Source organism: Carcharhinus amblyrhynchos, chromosome 20, assembly GCF_965287045.1.
Source record: "Carcharhinus amblyrhynchos chromosome 20, sCarAmb.v2.hapA, whole genome shotgun sequence".
Taxonomy (NCBI): Eukaryota; Metazoa; Chordata; class Chondrichthyes; order Carcharhiniformes; family Carcharhinidae; genus Carcharhinus; species Carcharhinus amblyrhynchos.
Genome location: NC_137343.1, coordinates 7,625,438 through 7,646,263, shown reverse-complemented (window position 1 = coordinate 7,646,263; position 20,826 = coordinate 7,625,438). Strand labels below are relative to the sequence as shown.

Here is a 20,826-nt window from a genome sequence, read left to right as displayed (position 1 = left end):
CAGGAGCAAGGAGAGAAGCCATTGAAAATGATTCTCTGGCTCCAATTAGATAAAGAATGTAACAAGGTGAGGGCAGTCCCATCCAGCTGAATGACAGTGGAGGGAGTGCAGCAGGACGGTGTGGTCAAACATGTTAAAGGCAGCATACAGATTGAGGAGGGAAAGCTTAACTTTATGACAGTCATGAAGGGAGTCATTTGTGACTCTAAGACTTGTTTCAGTGTTGCAGGAACACACTATTGATTGGAGGGACTGTAACTCTTGCCACTATTGAGAGTGTGTGCCCCCCCCCCCCACCAAAGTTTGTATTAATGTCACAAGTAAACTTACATTAACACTGCAACAAAGTTACTGTGAAAATCCCCTAGTCGTAACACTCCAACATCTGCTCGGGTACAGTGAAGGAGAATTTAGCATGGCCAATGCACCTAAACAGTACATCTTTGAGAATGTGGAAGGAAAACAGAGAATCCAGAGGAAACCCAAGCACACACGGGGAGAATTTGCAGACTCCATACAGACAATGATCCAAGCCAGGAATCAAACCCAGGTCCCTGGTCATGTGAGGCAGCAGTGCTAACCACTGTGCCACAATGCTACCCCATATTGGTGGGCAATGATCATCTATGAGAGAGAATCTAACTGTTTCTCCGTAATGTTCAATGGTGTTACTCAATCCCCTATTTACATTGTGGGAGTTAGCATTGACCTGAAACTGAATTAAAACAGCCATGTCAGGCAACACAGTGGCACAGGGTCAGTACTGCTTCTCATTGCACTCGGAATCCAGGTTCGATTCCAGCCTTGGGTGGAGTTTGCACGTTGTGCGAAGTTTGCATGTTTGCCTTTTGAGAGAGTTTCCTCCCACAGTCGAAAGACGTGCATGTATGATAAAGGGCATTTTAGCACAGCCACTTTAAGTGTCCAAAGATATAAACTTTGAGCTACAAGAGCAGGTCCAAGGTTGGGAATTCTGCAGTGAGTAACTTAGAGCCCAACTCCCCAAAGCCTGTCAACCATCTATAAAGGCACAAATTAAGAGTGCGATGGTATGCACTCATCCAGGCAAAAGGAGAGCAACTCCAACAACTCTCAAGGAGGATAAAGCAGCCTGTTTGATTGGTACCCCTTCACCACCAATAAAAAGTCGCAACAGTATGCGCCAAGTATGAGATGCACTACAGAAACTCGCCAAAACTCCACCAGCAGCACCTTCCAATCCCACGACCTCAATCATCTAAAAAAGGACAAGAGTAACAGATGTATGTTAACACCACCACCTGCAAGTCCCCTCCAAATACACACCATTCTGACTTGAAACTATCACCTATTCCGTCACTGTTGCTGGATCAAAATCCTGGAGCTCACTTCCTAACAGGATTGTGGATGCGCCACAGTGCTTTGAAAAGGCGGCTCAACGGCTTTTGAGAAATAAGGGACAGGCAATAAATGTTAGCCAAGCCAACAACATTCATATCTTCTGCATGATTTTTTCTTTTAAATCCCTTCAGTACTTCACAACCAAAATAAATTGACATCAGAAGGAACCCTGACTTCAATGTGACAAACCATTAAACAGTTTTGAGGTACTAGTAGTGTAGGGATTGCAAAGAAGGTGAATAATTTATCAAATTTACAACCTAAAATCTAATTTTCAAAGGAGGGTTCCAAGTAGCCTGCAAGATTATCAAACACAGCAAAAGTTGGGTTTTAAAAACTTCCACTTTTCAAAGTTCTGATAGGATTTAAAAAATCCTGTGCAAGAGAAATATTTAACATCCATTAGCAACACATTCCCTTCAGGTGGCCAGTAACCAAATTGGAGATATATCTGCAAAAACAACATTTGCAAGAAGAAAAACTCATTGCTTTCAGACTTTAAAACAATCTTTATTTTCTGTAATTGATTTTGCGCAACTCCATGCCAAATTGCAACTTAGTGCCCAACTCCCCAATTCAGTTAAGCAAAGATACCAATGGGAAAAAATAATTTCCTGCAAGATTGTGAAGAAACCAAGTACCAATACTGTTACTGACCATTGTGCAATATAAAAGGTATCGACACCTACCTTGTGTGTTACTCAACAGAAAATCCTCAGATGCTGAACATTAGACTCTCAAGTGATCAAGACTGTTCTTCCGAAAACTTGCTGCACTAAAAAAAAGAATCAGCCATGAGATCCAATCGCTTAATGATCAGAATCATAGAACTGCTATAGTGCAGACGAAAGCCATTCAGCCCAACAAATCTGCATCAACTCTGAAACAGCATCCCACCCAGGCCCTCCCTTCAGCCCTTTCCCCAGAACCACATGCATTTGCCATGGCCTGTCCATCTAACTTCATCTCTGGGTTGTGGGAGGAAACCAGAGTAAGCCCAAGCAGACGGGGAAAAATGTGCAAACTCCACACAGATAGTCAAGGCTGCAGTCGAAGCTGGGTCCCTGGTACTGTGAAGTAGCAGTGCTAACCACCATGCCACCCTGATTACAAGATAAGTAACTGACTTAACCTTTAAATGACAGTTGTACAGTAAAATTATGCACTTGTCACTCTTCCCTTAGATTTTACTTCCAAGTTCAGATTTACAATGGATTTTGGTAAGCCATTATCAAATGAAGACCATTTAGATACTACAGAATCTATACATACAAACATTATGTAATTTGAGTGCAGTACTGCAAAGTTGAAATGAATGCAAACACTTTTGCTCAACTCAACCTATTCTATGTAAAAGCTCAACTGCAGACAAACCAGACTAACGAAAAATAGTGAAAAGAGCAATAAACAGAACAATCTGTATACCAGTAAAATCCAAGCTCTCCAGCTCCCATCATTTCCTTCAATACCATCAAATGTATCTTACCCAGGCTTTGTCAACTTTAAGTACCAACAATCTATTCAGCACTTCATTCTGACTTTTGAGCCCTTTTAGGGACAGTTTCTGTCTCCACGGCTTAGGTAGCACCTAGCTGCTTGGTAAAAATGGATGCAAGGTATTCATTTACCATCTCAGCCAAGCCCCCTGATTCTGTGTAGATTCTTTTTTGGTCCCTAATCATCCTGTTCACTTTACCAGCCTTCTACTATTTATACACCTATGGAAGACATTGGGATTCTCCTTTGGCTGCCAGTCTTTTCTCAATCTCGCATGATTTCTATGCTTTTTCATCTTACCACTGAACCTTCTGTATTCCTCTAGGTTCTCAACTGTGTTTGCAACCCAGCACCTTTCACAAGCACACTTTCTTCCTCATCATAATGTCTTAATCCTTTTTCATCCAGCAAGCTCTAGATTAGTTTCCCGTGAAAGGAAATATACCTTGATTATCCACCCATTGTTGGGGACAATGGGGAACCAGTGGATGTGGTGTATTTGAATTTCCAGAAGACATTCGACAAGATGCCACACAAAATGCTGCTGCATAAGATAAAGATGCACGGTGTTACGGGTAATGTATTAGCATGGAACAAGGTTTGATTAACTAACAGGAAGCAAAGAGTGGGGATAAACAGGTGTTTTTCTGGTTGGCGATCAATGACTAGTGGTGTGCCTCAGGGATCAGTGTTGGGACCACAATTGTTCACAATTTACATGGATGATTTGGAGTTGGGGACCAAGTGTAGTGTGTCAAAGTTTGCAGACGACACTAAGATGAGTGGTAGAGGAAATTGTGCAGAGGATACAAGGTCTGCAAAGGGATAGAAATAGTTTAATGAGTGGGCAAGGGTCTGGCAGATGGAGTACTATGTTGGTAAATGTGAGGTCATCCATTTTGGTAGGAATAACAACAAAATGGATTATTTAAATCGCAAAAAATTACAGTATGCTGCTGTGCAGAGAGACCTGGGTGTCCTTGTGCACAAATTTCAAAAGCTGGGTTTGCAGGTGCAGCAGGTAATTAAGGCGGCAAATGGAATTTTGTCCTTCATTGCGAGAGGGATGAAGTTTAAAAAGAGAGATTATGTTGCAGCTGTACAAGGTGCTCATCAGGCCACACCGAGTACTGTGTACAGTTTTGGTCTCCTTGAGGAAGATATACTGGCACTGGAGAAGGTGCAGAGGAGATTCACTAGATAGATTCCGGAGTTGAGAAGGTTGGCTTATGAGGAGAGACTGAGTAGACTGGGACTATACGCATTGGAATTTATAGAAACACAAGATTGAGGGAATAGATAAGATAGAAGTGGGGAGATTGTTTCCACTAGCAGATGAAAATAGGACTAGAGAGCACATTTAGGACTGAGTTGAGGAGGAACTTCTTCACGCAAAGGGTTGTGAATCTGCAGAATTTCCTGCCCAGGTGAAGCAGCTGAAGCTACCACCTTGAATGTTTTTAAGGCAAAGATGGGTAGCTTTTTGAACAGTAAAGGAATTAAGGTTATGGGGAGCAGGTAGTGGAGTTGAGTTCACAAAAAGATCAGCTATGATCTTATTGAATGGCAGAGCAGGCTCAAGGGGCCAGATGGCCTGCCAATCCTGTGCCTACTTATTAATTTGTTTTTGAAATTAGCCTCAGCTACAGTTTTTTCTGTTAACCTTTCATTCCAGTCTAACCAGCCCAGCTCCATTCCTGCCCCACTGATGTTGGCTCTCCTGTTAGTTATTTTTACTCTGGTCTGCCTATTTATCCTTTATCATGTTCATCCTAAACCTTAGAACATAATGATCACCATCACCTAAATGCTCTCCCATCGATACTTGATTTACTTAGTTCACCTCATTTCCAAGAACCATGTCTATCTGTGCCTTTCAAGTTGGACTGCTCACATACTGCAGTCAAAAACTTTCCTGAACACAATTTAGGATCTTTTTACCCTCTCCACTCTTTACACCATCAATGTGACAGTCTAAGTTCAAGTAATTAAAGTCCCCCATTATAACTACAAAGTTTGCACCTGTAATTTCCATTCAGAAGTCTGAGAAAAGTCCCAAGGTTTTCTAACATGAGTTACCAAGCAACTTCTCCTTAACACATATCTGTGCATGGCTACTGAACGGCAATTACTCTTGGCTATGACTCCTTCATTCCAATCTACAAATAGCCTCCTGACATTAACTGTCTACAATCACGAACAAAGAATGACATTTCACTGAGATAGCAGTGGGCTGCTGTACCCAAGGAATGAAGTTCCAGTACGAGTCAGTCTTTGAAGCAGAAACTGAGAAAAGCAGAGACAAAAATACCTAAACAAGACAACTAACTAAATTTTAAGTAACAGGAGTTGGGGTACAGACACATTGTGAAATCATGCTTAATGATCCAGGCAGGTTACAGACCAATCGCCAGACTAAAATCCACAAACGGCCTGTCACAGGACTGGATGTTGTGTGCCATCTGAAACAGTGGCTTTTACTACCAAATAAACTTGTTGAACTTTAACCTAGTGTTGTGAGGCTTCTTAATCTGAAACAGAAGTACTGCAAATACACAAGTCTTTCAGTAGACAAAAAAGGCAAGAAAAATGGGTTAGTGTTTCAGCTTTTGTTTTACAAAACGATAACAATTGGCTTCTTTCCCCCCACCTCACTTTTGGCATTTCATTTCAGATTTTTCCATATTTGCAATTTCTCTTTTCCTTGTTTATTGTGCAAAGGCCGGTTTCTTGTTCCTTTATTTACTACTGATGATAAATCTGGATCAACCCTGGTTAACTTAATAATGCAGGAGGGCATGCCAGGAGCAGCCCCAGTAATGCCTAAAAATGAGACATCAATCTGGTGAAGCCACACAGGATTACTTGCATACCAAACAGCGGACGCTAAACGAGCCCAAGATATGCAGCTGCCATACCCAGTTGTGAAAGATAGTGAGCAATTAACCAACTAACAGGAGAATGAAGCTCCATCATCCTCAATGATGGGGGAACACAGCACAAAACAAGACTGAAGAATTTACAGCCAACTTCAGCCAAAAGTGCTGAGTAGATTATCTATCTCTGCCTCCCCAAGGTCCCCAGCACTACAGATGCCACTCTTCAATTCACTCCGCATGAAATCAAGGAACAGCTGAAAGCAATGGATACTCCCAAGATTATGGGCCCAGACAGCATTCCAGCAATAGTACTTTTGCCCAAAAACTATCCGTGCCTTAAGCCAAGCTCTTCCAATACAGCCATGACACTGGCAGCCCAGCTACATCCAATACACAAGCAGCAAGATGAATTCAACCTGGCTGATTGTCACTCTGTCACACAGCACTTGCTTAGCCGCTCAATGATGCTCAGTTTGGGTTTTTGTCAGGGTCACTCAGCTCCTGACTGCATTAAGACTTTGATCCAATCGTAGGTAAAAAAGCTGAATGCCAAAAAGGAGAGGTGTGACTGGCCTTGGCATCAAGGCAGATTTGACTCAGTATGACATCACAGGCACTGAACAAAACTGGAGTCAATCAGAAGTTGGGAGAAACCCCCCACTGGTCGGAATCATACCTAGCACAAAGGAAGATGGCTGTGGTTATTGGAGGTCAATCATCTCGGGTCAAAGACATCACTGCAGAAATTCCTCAAGGTACTGTCCAAAGCCTAACTATCTTCAGCTGCTTCACCAACGACTGCCTTTCCATCATAGGATAAGAAGTGGGGATGTCTGCTGATGACTGCACAACTTTCAGTACCATTCGTAACTCCTCAGATATTGAAGCAGGCCACGCCCAAATGCAGCAAGATTACCCAAGCTTAGCCTGACAAGTACATTTGTGCTACACAAGTGCCAGGCAATGACAAATGTACAACCAGATAATCTAACCATTGACATTAAATGTTATTACCATCGCCTGGTGAAGGAGGTTCACCAGGTTGATACCGGAGATGAAGGGGTTATAAGAACATAAGAAATAGGAGCAGGAGTAGGCCATCTAGCCCTTCGAGCCTGCCCCGCCATTCAATAAGATCATGGCTGATCTGTCGCTGCTCAGTTCCACTTTCCCGCTTTCTCCCCATAACCCTTAATCCCCTCTCTTATCAAAAACCCATCAACCCGCGTCTTAAAAACATTTAGTGAGGCAGCCTCCACCACTTCAACGGGCAGAGAATTCCAGAGATTCACCACCCTTTGAGTGAAGAAGTTCCTCCTCAACTCCGTTCTAAACCGCCCCCCTTTTATCTTGAGGCTGTGCCCTGAGTAGATTGCGCCTGTACTTGTTTAGAAGGCTGAGGGGGATCTTATAGAGACATATAAGATAATGAAGGAGCTAGATAGGGTAGAGGTAGAGAGATTCTTTCCACTTAGAAAGGAAACCTGATCTAGAGGGCACAGCCTCAAAATAAGGGGGGGCAGTATAGAACAGACTTGAGGAGGAACTTCTTCTAAGGGTAGTGAATCTCTGGAATTCTCTGCCCCTTGAAGTGGTGGAGGCTACCTCATTAAATATGTTTAAGTCACGGGTAGATAGATTTCTGATCAATAAGGGAACTAAGGGTTATGGGGAGCAGGTGGGAAAGTGGAATTGATCCACTTCAGCCATGATCTTATTGAATGGCAGGGCAGGCTTCAGGGGGCTAGATGGCCTACCCCTGCTCCTATTTCTTTTGTTCTTACAATCCCTGAACATCCTGGAGCTTACCATTAACCCAAAAATGAACTGGATCAGCCACATAAATATTGGGCTAGAAGAACAGCTAAATGGCTGGAAATTCACAGGTATTAACTTACCTCAACTCCCCAAAACTTGCATACTAAATACAAGGCACAAGTCAGGAGTATGATAGAATATTCTCTACTTGCCTGGATGAGTGCAGCTCCAACAACATATGAAGCTTGACAAAATCTAGGGCAAAGCAGCCTGCTTGATTAGCACGCCATTCAACAAATATTGGCCCAGTTAGTGATGCCACATCATTTGAAAGAATTAAACCAGAAGACTCAAATGATTGAGAGATAAAAAGAGGTGAAAATTATTTTTTAAAAACCTCTAGTGTATTCAGGAAGGGGAGGTTCCCTTTTGGAAATAAGTGACCTTGTGGATGGGTGAAATACAGTATGATAGGTGCCAAAGCTTTTTGACAAGACTTGGATTTTAATAAGTCAGACAGCCTTTTCCTGTCTTCAGTTTTATTCATAAAATGTCCTTAAAAAGGCAGATAGGAAACATTTGATTGAATGAGCAAAAATTACTTAATTGATTGTGCTATTTAAATGTCTCTGACCTAACAGTAAGGCACAGGAACATATTGTTAAACGATATACACAGCAATCGGAAATAGTTGACTCACTGGTCCAACTTCGGCTCAAATTTGATAAACACTCAAGCAAGTGGAGACAACTTACATTTTTCCACAACTCAAAGAAACAGGATGGGTTCAAATCAAGGCTAAGGGACCAAAATCGCCTCTCCAACATGGAGAGAACATTAATTCCTCTCAAAACTGACTTCTGTTGAGCATAAGGCCACAGTACAAATGACCTGCAACTAATATTCTGACTCATTTTTCAACCTGACAAACAACATTCCTTCCATTCTCCTTTCATTTTGTCTGTTTTTTTTAAATTCAGCATGCATCTCAGGGGGAGTAATTCCCAGAATGTAAACATTCCTAAGTCATCACTCAAAGTAACATTGGCACAAGTACAGGAGGTCAGCTGTCCACATTTCTGCCTTCTTGCAGAAAAGCAAAATCTTCTCCTAGGATTACTACCAAATGACCAGAAATCAAAATCCCACAAGATGGTCCATCATTACCACAAACTCATGTCCATAGCATCAATTTGAAACAAACATTTTAATTTATGTGACAACCATGCATAGCTACAGCACCTTTCATAAACTCAAGGCATCCCTAAGTAGTTGCAAAACTAAACTTATGAAATGTAGTCACTGTTACAACACAGGGCACAGCTTACTAAACAGAGTTGTGACCCTCAGTGGGGTCGAGTCGGGGCAGCGATGACCATTGTGGGCTTGAACTGATTTGAAATATCTGCAAGGCCTTTTCAACTGTTCATTTTTCCTGCAATGGTGAGCAGATTATTGCTGCAAAAAGAAGCCTGTTAAAAGGGAAGTTTTTTTTTGCAAAAGCCCTGCCCCACTCAATTCCTATTTCCCAAGCCCCTGGTCAGGACATAACTTCCCAATCCCTTAAGATCTCGTAGCTCCTACAGTTTCTCTCAGGGGTCACGAGGTCTAAGGTATTAAAATGGGGTTGCACATGGAAAACAAAATTGTGAAGCACTGAAATGGGGAAACATAGCAACTTGTGTATACACAGTAATGAAATAAATGATCAGATACTCAGTTTGAATGATTTTGTTTGAAAGATAAATATTGGCCAAGGCAATGGGAGAATTCCCCTGTTTTCTGTAAAGCACACCCATGAGAGCAGATGTGCTGTCAGGGACAAAGATTTTTGCATCAAACAGCTCATCTGTGTTGTGTGTTAAAGTGGACCCTGAACGTAACTTTGACTCAAAGGAAAGAACGTGACTGGAAACAAGGCTGGCGTCAGATGCAAAATTCAAACATTCAATTGATCAACATCTATAAACAGGTTTGCGGGAAATATTTATTCTAATCCAAACCAATCAATTGCAGGACACAGCTGGACATTAAATATGCTGAATTTTCAAATGATCAAATGGAAATCTTTGTGCTTTAGATATCTTACTAAGCTTCAACCTTTAAATTTTCTTAGACCAGATTAGTTTCAGAATTGCAAATGTATAATGCAAACGGGTCTGCAATCCCTAAAGGCAATGCAATTTAAAATCTTCAAAGGCAAATGTGTGTTAATCTTCTAAATTTATACAAGCAGTTCAAGGTTTGCTGCTGCTTTTCACGATGATTAAAATCACTATCTTTTCTCCATAATAGAAAACGCCTGGTACCAAGTATTATTTTGCACACCACAATGTACATTGGCATAGGACCAGCTCGAATATGATCAAATTTTTTCAATTTAATAAGCAGCTAATTAGATTCCCATTTATTCTGTTCAGTTCAAGCAATCATTCCAATTTTTTTTTAAAACAGGTCAGTGATTTTTTAGAAAAATTGATTAGGACTAAAAAAAAAATCACCTTTTTCAGTCCTGCTCATCTCCGAAAGAATAGTGAAGCCAAAAACAGAACAGAAACAATAATCTTTTCCATAAAAACTGTATATGGTGCTCAATAAGAATTCTCAACACTAGGTTAAAGTCCAACCAGTTTATTTGATAGAAAACCCACAAGCTTTCAGAAATGCTGTTTCTTCGTCAGGTGTGTGGAAGGTTCCACACACCTGATGAAGGAACAGTGTTTCCGAAAGCTTGTGGGTTTACCATCAAATAAACTGGTTGGACTTTAACCTAGTGTTGTGAGACTTCTTATTGTGTTTACCCCAGTCCAACGCCAGCATCTCCACATTATGGTGCACAATCCCAGGCTTCAGGACAGCTAACACACCGGGGGTGAATACCTTCAATGACATTTACATGGATCCCTTTGAATACAGAATAAGTTGTTCAGCTCTCAATTTATAAATTCATTACATTACACAAACGCTTTCAGTCTGACGACAGATTTTCTGATATGCCCTAATTACACATACAAGTTCTCAGGGTATGCACTATACGCTAATTATTGACTCTATTCATACCTCAATATCTTTCACATTGTCGTCAAAATAAAAGTAATGGTATTGGAAATAGTTTGCACGCACTAGGGTGTGTTTGCTGCGCGACTGGGGCAAAGGTGGAGATCCTTCAGCTAAATATTTCAGCTATGCAAGCAAATCAGCCACAGATCACAGCAAACAGTGACTTAATAGGTCCGGGACACTAAGCATGTCCAACGAAAAAGCTTCCTTGATTAATGCCATATGACAGCTTCAGCAAGAATTACAATCCACCACAGGAAGCAAAAAGATTGAAAACACTATGAAAAACTAGAAAAAGGATTTTTGAGCTGAGTAGGGAACAAAGTAGTCACTATTGCAAATCCAGCGAGAAGCAAAATAAATATATTTTGCACAATCCTGAGGTGGCGGTTTTGGGGAGGGAGAAAAGTGACTCAAGTTTTGTGTAGTGGTAAGCACGTAATAGAAAAATCACATAAGTACGTACAGCAACATTATTTTTTCCAATAATGTAAACTTGCTGTTTTACAATCACATGCAACTGCTGCCAATCTGGCTGCATATCTTAAATTTTTTTTCCCAAAAATATACTTTATTCATAAAAATCTCAAGTGATCTACTGCAAATGTACAGGGCTTTGATAGCAAACAATGTGGAATCAAAACATTTTTACAGGTCTGTCCAAATTACAGTGACTACATTTCAATACTTAGAAACTATATCCATGTCTCAATATTTACAGATTTGTGCTAATTACAATGATTACATTTCAATACTTAAAAACTATATACATGCCTCAATAAATTACTGTGTGCCGTTAGTGCTCAGATTGGCAAACAGCTACGCAGGTCGAGGGTATTCTGCAGTTCCTGGGCCCTCGGTCTGCCTCCGTTAAAAGGCCTTACAGTGTGGCCTTTCCCCCATTGTGCCTTTGCAGCGGCTGCCCCAAGCTTCAGCCCGTCCCTTAGCACAATATCAGAGGCTGATGCCAACGGCATACAAACACTAAAGATTGCCTATTTTGAATTGAACATGGATTTCAAATTAAATCACAACTCTTACTGTCACTATTGGCAAATATAATTAATGAGTTCTTTCAATACAAAAAAGAAATATCAAAATCCAAACTTACACTCCTATTAATGACCCAAAAGCAAAAGATACCAGTGATATGCAGCCACAGCCATTATTTTGTTCAAATCAGCAATATCTCACCTCAAAACTGAACTGACATGTCATTTGTGTATGGTTTACAGTATTTCAGTTATCTTTCCAAGCAGCAATTCCTGCAGCTAGGGCTTTGAAGCTTAAAAACAAATTTGAAGCATTGCTGTCGTCATCACATCATGAACACAAGTCCAATATCACACCATAGCTTGACTAACAGCTTGCTTTATGATTTAGTTCAAATCCACCCGTGTCCACCACTTGCCCCTGCTCCCCCCTCCCCCCCACAAACACACTTAAGAGCTAAAACTGATCATTGAGCCAGTACTTTTTCTGAGAAGCACTGAATAGCACAAAACAATTGTCTTAGTTGCAACTATGTTTAATGCTATGCAGTTTATGTTGTGTAAAAATATTGTGTGATCAGCCCACAATATTAGATTACTCAATTATGCGCTTGCCTATCCAAGCTATTCATCCCAAAGTTGAGTACACAGCACAATTTGTAGGATTGGAATCACCTTCAACTGAACTTTATGAAATATGAAAACCCCAAAACCTATGAACACAAATCTGCAAATAAACAGACCAAACCGCAACATGAAAAACATAGGCAGGTTTCACTGTCAGGGGTTAACTTTCAAAACATTTCAGGATCCCCATTCTAAACCATACAAGGGCACTGGAGATTTATCACAACAATAGCACAAGATAGCTGTGATAAGACAAATCGATTAAAGAAGCTGGACAGATCATAAGAAATGGCCCCAGACAAGAGCTATCACACAAACATAACAGCAAAGGAGATATGAACTTGTGTTACATGCATGAAATGAACTTGTTACATGCAGATCACCCTGGGAGCAGAGATATCTCAGTTGAATGGGAATCATTGTTGCTGCTGTTTCCACAACAGAAATGAATGGGGTCTGTCTGGACCAAGGCGTAGAACAGATGAGAGAGATTAAAAAAGGTGAGAAGCACTGACCATCTGACAGAATGGTTTCAAGAAACAGATTCACCGTTCAGAGAGTAATTTTAAGATACATGCTCTGATATTTTCAATAAGATTTGTAATAAAATGGTCAGACCGGGGCAGGGGTGGGCGTGTGTGAGGAAGTCAATCTGATTCATAGACCTACAACTTTCACTGGTAGGAGCAACCATGTGGGGAGTTGTAAGTTATCAGCCAAATCCCAGAGACATTGGGCTGAAGTTTAAGATAATTAAGGAGCAAAGCCCAAGCTTTGATGGGTTTGGATTGAATTGAGTACGGTTTGGGCAGAGGCTTGCATTTGATTTTCAACAGAGGCTTTTAAGTCTTTGTGTTTGTGGCAAGATAAGGTTAAATTGTGGAGGGATTTAAATCAGGCTACTCAGTTAAGCGTTGTGTTGTGTAATTTACGCAAGTTTAGAGCTCTTGCATTGGGGCAAGAGTGTTTCATTCAATAAGTTTGCAGTGAACCAAAGAACTGGGTTTCATTTGAGAATACAAAACTTGACTATTGCTGAAAAGGAAACACTGTCAAAGATTTTCATCCTACACTACTCAGAACATTCTAAAGAATGCACTGCAAAGGAAATCAACACATTTACACATTAAGGGAGCGCCAACTGGGCTGGCAAGAGGACTCTAGTTAACACTGTCATATAGAACACACCCAACTAGTGACGACTGGCAGTTCAGCATAAATTTGTTGATTTCCCTTGTATTGCATTGCAAATGCCCTAACAAGCGCAAGACAAAAAGCTGTGACATTGAAGTTTATATTTTTAAGCAACTCTGAAGAACTGATTAGTTCCTGGCAAAGATATGGATCTAGAAACTGGAATTTTTTTCAGGATCTGTTAATATTGGGAGATGGGGAGAACTGATGTTTTCAAAAAGAGGTTGAGGGGCAGTTTTGGACATGACTTATTTCCACCCATCAGTTAACCAAATTCAGATGATTCACAAATTTGTCACCTTCAAACTCAAATATCCCAATGTTCTCCAGTCTAGCCTCCTATTCACAAGTAAAATTCAGTTCACTCAAAATGGTAATGGCTATAGCCGATTCCACAATAAGTCAGAATCCCTACAGTGCAGAGAGGCCATTCAGCCCATCAATTCTGCATCGAATCTCCGATAGGGCATCTTACCCAGGCCCTATATCTGTATCCCACATATTTACCCTAATCCCCTAACCTACATACCTTGGGACACTAAGGGGCAATTTAGCATGACCAATCTACCTAACTTTCACATCATTGGCTGTGGGAGGAAACCAGAGCACCTGAAGGAAACACATGCAGACTCGGAGAACATGCAAACTCCACACCGTCACCTAGGGCCAGAATCAAACTTGGGTCCCTGGTGGCAATGCTAACCACTGTGCCACCATGCTGCGCCACACTGACTGACTTTGCTCCCAGTCTCAGCAAATCAAAGTTCTTGTTTTCCCATTTAAATCTATTTATACTTTCTTTCCTCTTTTGGTGTCACATCAAGCTTCTCCCAAATTCTCCATTCCCCAGACTGCAGCCACTTAGGCATCTCTCCACTTACCCCTCCAGTGACAACCATGTCTTCACCTCCAGAAATCATATCTCTTTAACCACTTTTGGTCACCCTCCTAATAACAACAGCTTGCACTTAGGATTTCTATACATGTAGTATTATATAATGCAACTTGTCCACATGAGCATACAAATTATGAGATGTAAGCTCTTTGCCCCCTCAAGCCTAATATGCCATTTGATAAGATCATGGTTGGTCTGATTGTGGCCTTTATTTCCTTGACTAACCCCATTCTCTGACTCCATGGTCAGTCAAAAATCTAATTCCATCTTAAAAATATTCAATAACCTTGCCTCTACTGGTGAGAGTGCGCCACAGAATCAACCCTCAAAAGACTTCTCATCTCCATCTTAAATGGGAGCCCATTTTGTTTAATAATATACTCTCCTTAATACTAGTCTCTCCTATAAGGGGAAACATCATCTCAGCACCGAGCCTGTCAATTCCTCTCAGGATTTTACACATTTCAGTAAGGTAACTAACAGAGTAAAAAGTCTAACAACACCAGATTTTAGTCCAACCGATTTATTTGATAGTAAACGCACAAGCTTTTGAGGTTTCCCTCTTCATCAGGTGACGAGAGGGAAACCTCAAAAGCTTGTGCGTTTACTATCAAATAAGTTGGTTGGACTAAAACCTGGTGTTGTCAGACTTTTTACTGTGTTTACCCCAGTCCAACGCCAGCACATCCACATCATAACTAACAGATACAGGCCTAGCCTGTCTGAGCCTCTATCATAAGAGGACTCTTTCATCCTAGGAAACAGCCGAGTGAATCTTCCCTTCACTGCTTCTAATGCTATTATATCCTTTTTAAATAAGGAGACTAAAATTGACAGTACTCCAGCTGTAGCCTTTTCAAAGCCCTGTACAAGCGTAGCAAAACTTGATAAAATAAGACTTTTAAACTAAGTTAGCTTTTTCCTCTGAGTTGCACAGGCTCAACAAAACTTCAATATTCCATTCATCATGCAAAATCTCAAGTCACCAGGGTTGACTGTTCCACTATAACGGATCTCAGCCACAGGAGACACTCTCCCAATAATCAGATAGCTGAATGGGAATTTAAGTCAGATTGAACTTACCTTTTAAACCTTGATCAGAAAAGGTGCATGAAATTCATCTGGTCGGTCACGCCATCTGAAATTATTACAATGGCTTTCAGGTTTTTTTTAACATTATTCTCCAATCTCCCTGTTTCTGGACAGAAGCATGCTAAATTAAAACATTCAGTTTCCCTATTCTGCAATGGCAGTTCGCCAATACTTCCAGCTCATTTCATAGAGCTTCTCAGATAGGTGCCTCTCTATTTTACAACTCAAAGTCTCTTAACACTGTCCCGTTCATTGTTCCCTTCTTGTTCCTTTGGTCTGTAATTCATCATCTCAAAGTCTACATTGCAATTTCAGCTGCATAATGATTGACTGTACAGCCATACCTCAATCAAAATATTACTAGAGTCAGGAATATTTGAAATTAGTTTGAATGAGTTTCAAAACAAACATATAATCTTGTGGCTGGCCCACTCAAATAGAGAATAGAAAACCCTGATAATTAAAAGTACAGATTAATGCAAATTTTATCACCAGAAAAGCCCTTGCATTAAGCTGTTGCTATCTAGAGGAGGATTGATCCAATGTTTGGGAGCAGTAAGCCCCAGATCATGACTAAGTATACTCCAGGCAAGCTGGAAACAGTCTGAAAGACATTGGCCATACTAAATTCAACCTCAGTGTACCTCAACAGGCGCCACTGGGGTATTTTCACAGTAACCCAACTGCAGTCTTAATGTAAGCCTACCTGTGACACTGATGAATAAATGGAAGCATGGGGAGATGGAAGAAGAGGTACAGTTCTATCTGCCATTTGCTTTAATCTCTCCTTCTCTTCCTTCCTTTCCCCATTTTGCTCATCTTCCCCTACTGTCTGCCACTTCCTCTATTGAGTGTGGGAATTCCAGAGTGCCAAAGTAGACATAGCAGCCACCTCAATGGCCACAATATATGGGGCTTGGTGAGATTTAATATTGATATGAAGGATTGTCAAAGTCATGCAGCTCTGAACCTTTCAAGGGTTTTTCTGTTCCACTCTGAGGCCATCAAACCACACAGTGCACATCCACATATGAAAATAAGAACACTACATATGAAAAAGTTCTTAGAAAGTAACCAACTAAATAAAATGACAAAGGAAAGAAAATAGCACAACAGGCTCAGTGACACAGTAAGTTGAACACACTGTTTTCAGCAGGTCTCTCTTCTACAATGCTTTGCCCCCTGGGATAAGCAGCATCCTGATCAGAACAGACACATGGGCTTGGTCTGACTTCTCTGCCTATTTACATGCAAAATGATTTAGGTTGTTTAACAGTCATGATGCTGTCGGAATTCAAGTTGCTGCCAGACGTAAATAAGCAGATGTCAATTTTTAAACCACAATTTTAAGTTGTGAATGTTACCTGAAACTACAGCTAACAACTCCTCTCCATAAAAGTTCACAAAGCATGAAGAAACTGGAAACATCTGAACTGTGAAATAGATATGGTTTCATCTATTAGCAGAGTTTAGATTTTGCAAGTAAGAACACACAATAGTCCGAGTTTGGTGAAAAAACAAGAATACGTTCTCCTACTACCTCCAGATTGAGAGAGATCATATGCATGCTGTTTACACATCCCTCCAAAGCTCAACATTTCATCCTTCCAGGACCATTTTAAACATCATCCTCAACCTTTGCCTTTAGGTTTCTTCCAATTTTAATCCCATTTCATCCACCTACCTCTTGAACGGAGGCCAATACCATATAGAATACCTTTAAGAAACACCCCCAAGGTTCTTAGCAAATATACATATGATAAATGTCCCTCTGCTGACTTGCTCAAAAACTTCGAATGCCTTTTCTAGAACGCGAATTTTGTCCCCACTGTCCCATACAATTTCCAGGTAACCTGGAATCTTGGATTAATTTGAAATTAAATTCAGCATTGGAAATAGCAAGAGTAGGTCAAAAAGCCCCTCAAGCCCACTCCACCATTGAATGAGATCATAACTGATCACCCTCAACTCCATTTGTGTCCATTTCCCACAACAGTGAACCCCCAAAGATTCAAACATTCGGGTTAATCACTTGAGACAAAGACTTACAAATTTCAAAGAATTCAGCCTCATCCCCATCTTGAATGAGCAACTTCACATTCTGAAACTTTATTTAAAAATTGTTTCACCAGATCTGGGCATCGTTGGCAAGCCCAGCACTTGTAAGGAGCAGCAGTAATGTAATTTCTTGTTGCTGCTGACGAAGCACATTGCTTTTTAATCTTTGTGTGAAGTTTCCTGCATTAGGCCTGCTTCCAAACAAGCCAAGGGAGACTTCGAATAGACACTAAACTGGAATTTTTATGCATCTAGAATTTCAATTAAAATCTGTGTGAGACGTGGTATAATAATATGCTATTTTAATGAGGAATAAACTGTTCAAATCAACTCCCAGAGTGGTTCCAAATTCTGACTATTAAAATAAAAAAGGCAGTTAGAAACACATGTGGACTGCATCCAGAATAATTGCAACAAGACACTAAAAGGAGAAGAAACTGGAAATAGTGGATTTATAGTTCACCTTCAACATCCAGCATTAATGTAGCACTTGATGCAGAATGTCTTCGCTACATAGTAGGTTGCAGCATATTTTTGAAACTTTAGAAAATCCTTCAACAAACAGCAGCCAACTTGTACGCCAAGTATGGCAAGTGTCGAGCCATGATGTGGGTATGCCGGCGTTGGACTGGCGTAAACACAGTAAAAAGTCTGACAACACCAGGTTTTAGTCCAACCTATTTATTTGATAATATTCTCACTAGCTTTCGAGGGGACAGCCTCTTCACCTGACGAAGAGGCTGTCCCCTCGAAAGCTAGTGAGAATATTATCAAGTGTCGAGCCAAACAGGATAAAGACATGCACATACTCTGAAGATGCTGGAAAACTGTACATTGCGTGTGAAGATAACAAAGTAGAATCTTTTTGGGGAGTAATATTTTTAGTGCTTTATTTGACTTGACAAATCCAATTTGTTCCAGAAAAGGTGCCTCCACCCATCTAACTCACTCAGGAAACAAAAGATGTAAGAAACATATATAAATTCTTTGGCAAGCTATTCCCTTCTCTTCAACAATCCACCACAGAAAAACATGACTGTCAATTTGTATTTTACAAAGTAATGTACACAAAACTCTAAAAACTTATACACATGCTTTCAAATCAATTGAAATTAAACAGTTAACAAAAATTATTCACTTGACTAAAAAGAGTCTAAATGTACACTCTCCAAATTTAAGGGGCTTTGACTGTCCACCAGTGCCCCTGCCTTGAGTTTCAGCATTTGACAAGATTGCCACGAAAAGACTGCAGATTATGGCAATCCCCAGAGCCAAAGTGACAAAGCATACACATGCCAGAGTGCTTCACCCGCTAGGTAGTTTTCATTAACTACCAACAGTACAAAAAATGCTAATGGTCAGCATCAAAGATTTAACATGCATGTATTGTAAGTTCTAGACACGGTTTCAACAAATGTTCTTTTTTGGATTTGATTTGTCACATGTATTGATATACAGTAAAAAAATACTATTTCTTGCGCACTATATAGACAAAGCATATTATTCATAGAGGAGGAAAGGAGATAGTACAGAATGTAGTGTTGCAGTCATAGCTTGGATGTAGAAAAAGATCAACTTAATGCAAGGTAAGTCAGATGGCAGCACGGGAGGTGGTGTTCTTGAGTCAGTTGGTACATGATCAGACTTCTGTACATTTTTCCCAATGGAAGGTGGAGGAAGAAGTTTGTCCAAGGTGTGTAGAGTCCTTAATTATGCTGAGGCAGCAGGAAGTGTAGATAATGTCAATGGATGGGAGGCTGATTTATGGACATAAGTGGTGACATTTGCTAATTGCGAATTATCCGGGGTGCATGGGGTCTTTAATTAAGCTGGCCGCTTTTCCAAGATAGCGGGAAGCATAGATGGAGTCAATGGGTCAGAGGCAGTTTTGAGTGATAGGTTGAGCTTTTAAAGTTGTAAAACATTTGTTTGCCCCAAATAAAGTTCAATTATGTTTCCCCATGGTATGACTGAATTCATAATGGTGCCTTTCAACGTTTTTCTAAATGATGCTTTCAAAACTGGTACAATCCAATGAAAATTTATTGTTTGGTGGTGGTGGATGGAATTCATACATAAAATGTAGGCCAAAATGCATTTTGCCACTGAAGAAAACAGGAAGGTCTCATACGTTGCAATGATACTAACCGTATGAATCCCTGATGAACGAGCTTCCTTCTATCCTCTGAATATCTAGAACAGAGAATGAACAAGCAGCTTCATCTTCAAACTGTCATTTCTCCCAATTCATATGCAGTGCTCACAAGAAACCAACCACAATTTGTCACATTCTTCACATAGGTAGCATGCAAACTAAAATGTATTTGTAAAATGCACAGAGGTATGTACACCTGTAGGTACATTCACTACAAACAAACGTGAATGTATTTTCCAGAGAAAATAACAAATTGTAAAACCAGGGATTGGATAATCTGGGCCTTGAATATGAAAAGATACTATTTCCAGATCGGCTCCTTTTTTATTCATCAAAAGATATGGAAAAGGTTCAGTGAAAGGATTTTTCTTTTCATGGCTTGGCATTTATTTTCTTTGAAGCATTTTAGCCTTGTAACACACCATGCTGTATTATCCATGCACAGAAGCCAAAATCTAAAAGGGAAACCTGCTCGCTGTGTAACTCTAGTGGCACCCAATTTATAGCATGATCCACTGTAATTAGTAATAATGGAGAGCCATAATTAGCACACATTTACATGAATCCTAAGTACTGAAATATGCTTCAGGATACAGTTTATGAAATCAGAGGTACAGAACAGAGTTGAAAATGCAAATTCAATATACATGGACATTTTATGAACTTGTTTGAATCCAATAAGGCTACAATTTACCCACACTGGAATTCCAACATTACAAAAAATTGGCTGAAGTTGACGAACAATTTATAAAACCATTAAAGTGAGATCTGGACTACTGCAGTTGCAGTTTAACGTGGAACAGATTTGCTCATTAAAACCAAACAATAAAGATGATATCATTTTGATTCAGAGGATTATGTAATATACACCTCATTTACATGGAAGACAAAATAGAAAATTGCAAACAGGCACAATTGGAAACAATCCTTTAAATAACACTTGCAGCAAGAGGAAAATGTCTGAAGGTGCATTTAAGGGGTAAATTAAATATGTGGGAAACTATAATTAGATTGTTACGGATGATCAAGTGCTTGCTCAAGAGGCTTTTTATTCACAGAACATTGGCAAGGTTAACATTTGATTTCCATCTTAGGTTACCATGAACAAGGTGGCAGTGGATTACTGCAGCAGTTTTCTAAAATTGAATACCTTGCCAGGGCCCTTCAGAAAGCAGTTATAATCAACACTGGTGATTCCCTAAAAGAGATAATGGGGAACCGGTGGGATTTTAGCCATAT

General features: G+C 40.2%; 1 protein-coding gene across 13 annotated transcripts in view; it reads right to left on the bottom strand.

Annotated features, from left to right (window-relative positions):
• The window catches only part of arvcfb (ARVCF delta catenin family member b), a 347,569-nt gene that overhangs the window by 233,170 nt on the left and 93,573 nt on the right, over positions 1-20,826 (bottom strand). For 7 of the 13 annotated variants that reach the window (XM_080208039.1, XM_080208047.1, XM_080208046.1 and 4 more), the window contains exon 2: positions 2,070-2,155. The exons of 2 other annotated variants lie outside the window; for them this stretch is intronic. The gene's annotated coding sequence lies outside the window, so the exon portion shown is untranslated. Of the gene's footprint in view, positions 1-2,069; positions 2,156-19,580; positions 19,626-20,826 lie in introns of all 13 variants that reach the window. 4 more of the 13 variants (XM_080208050.1, XM_080208044.1, XM_080208045.1 and 1 more) reach the window with 2 other exon arrangements.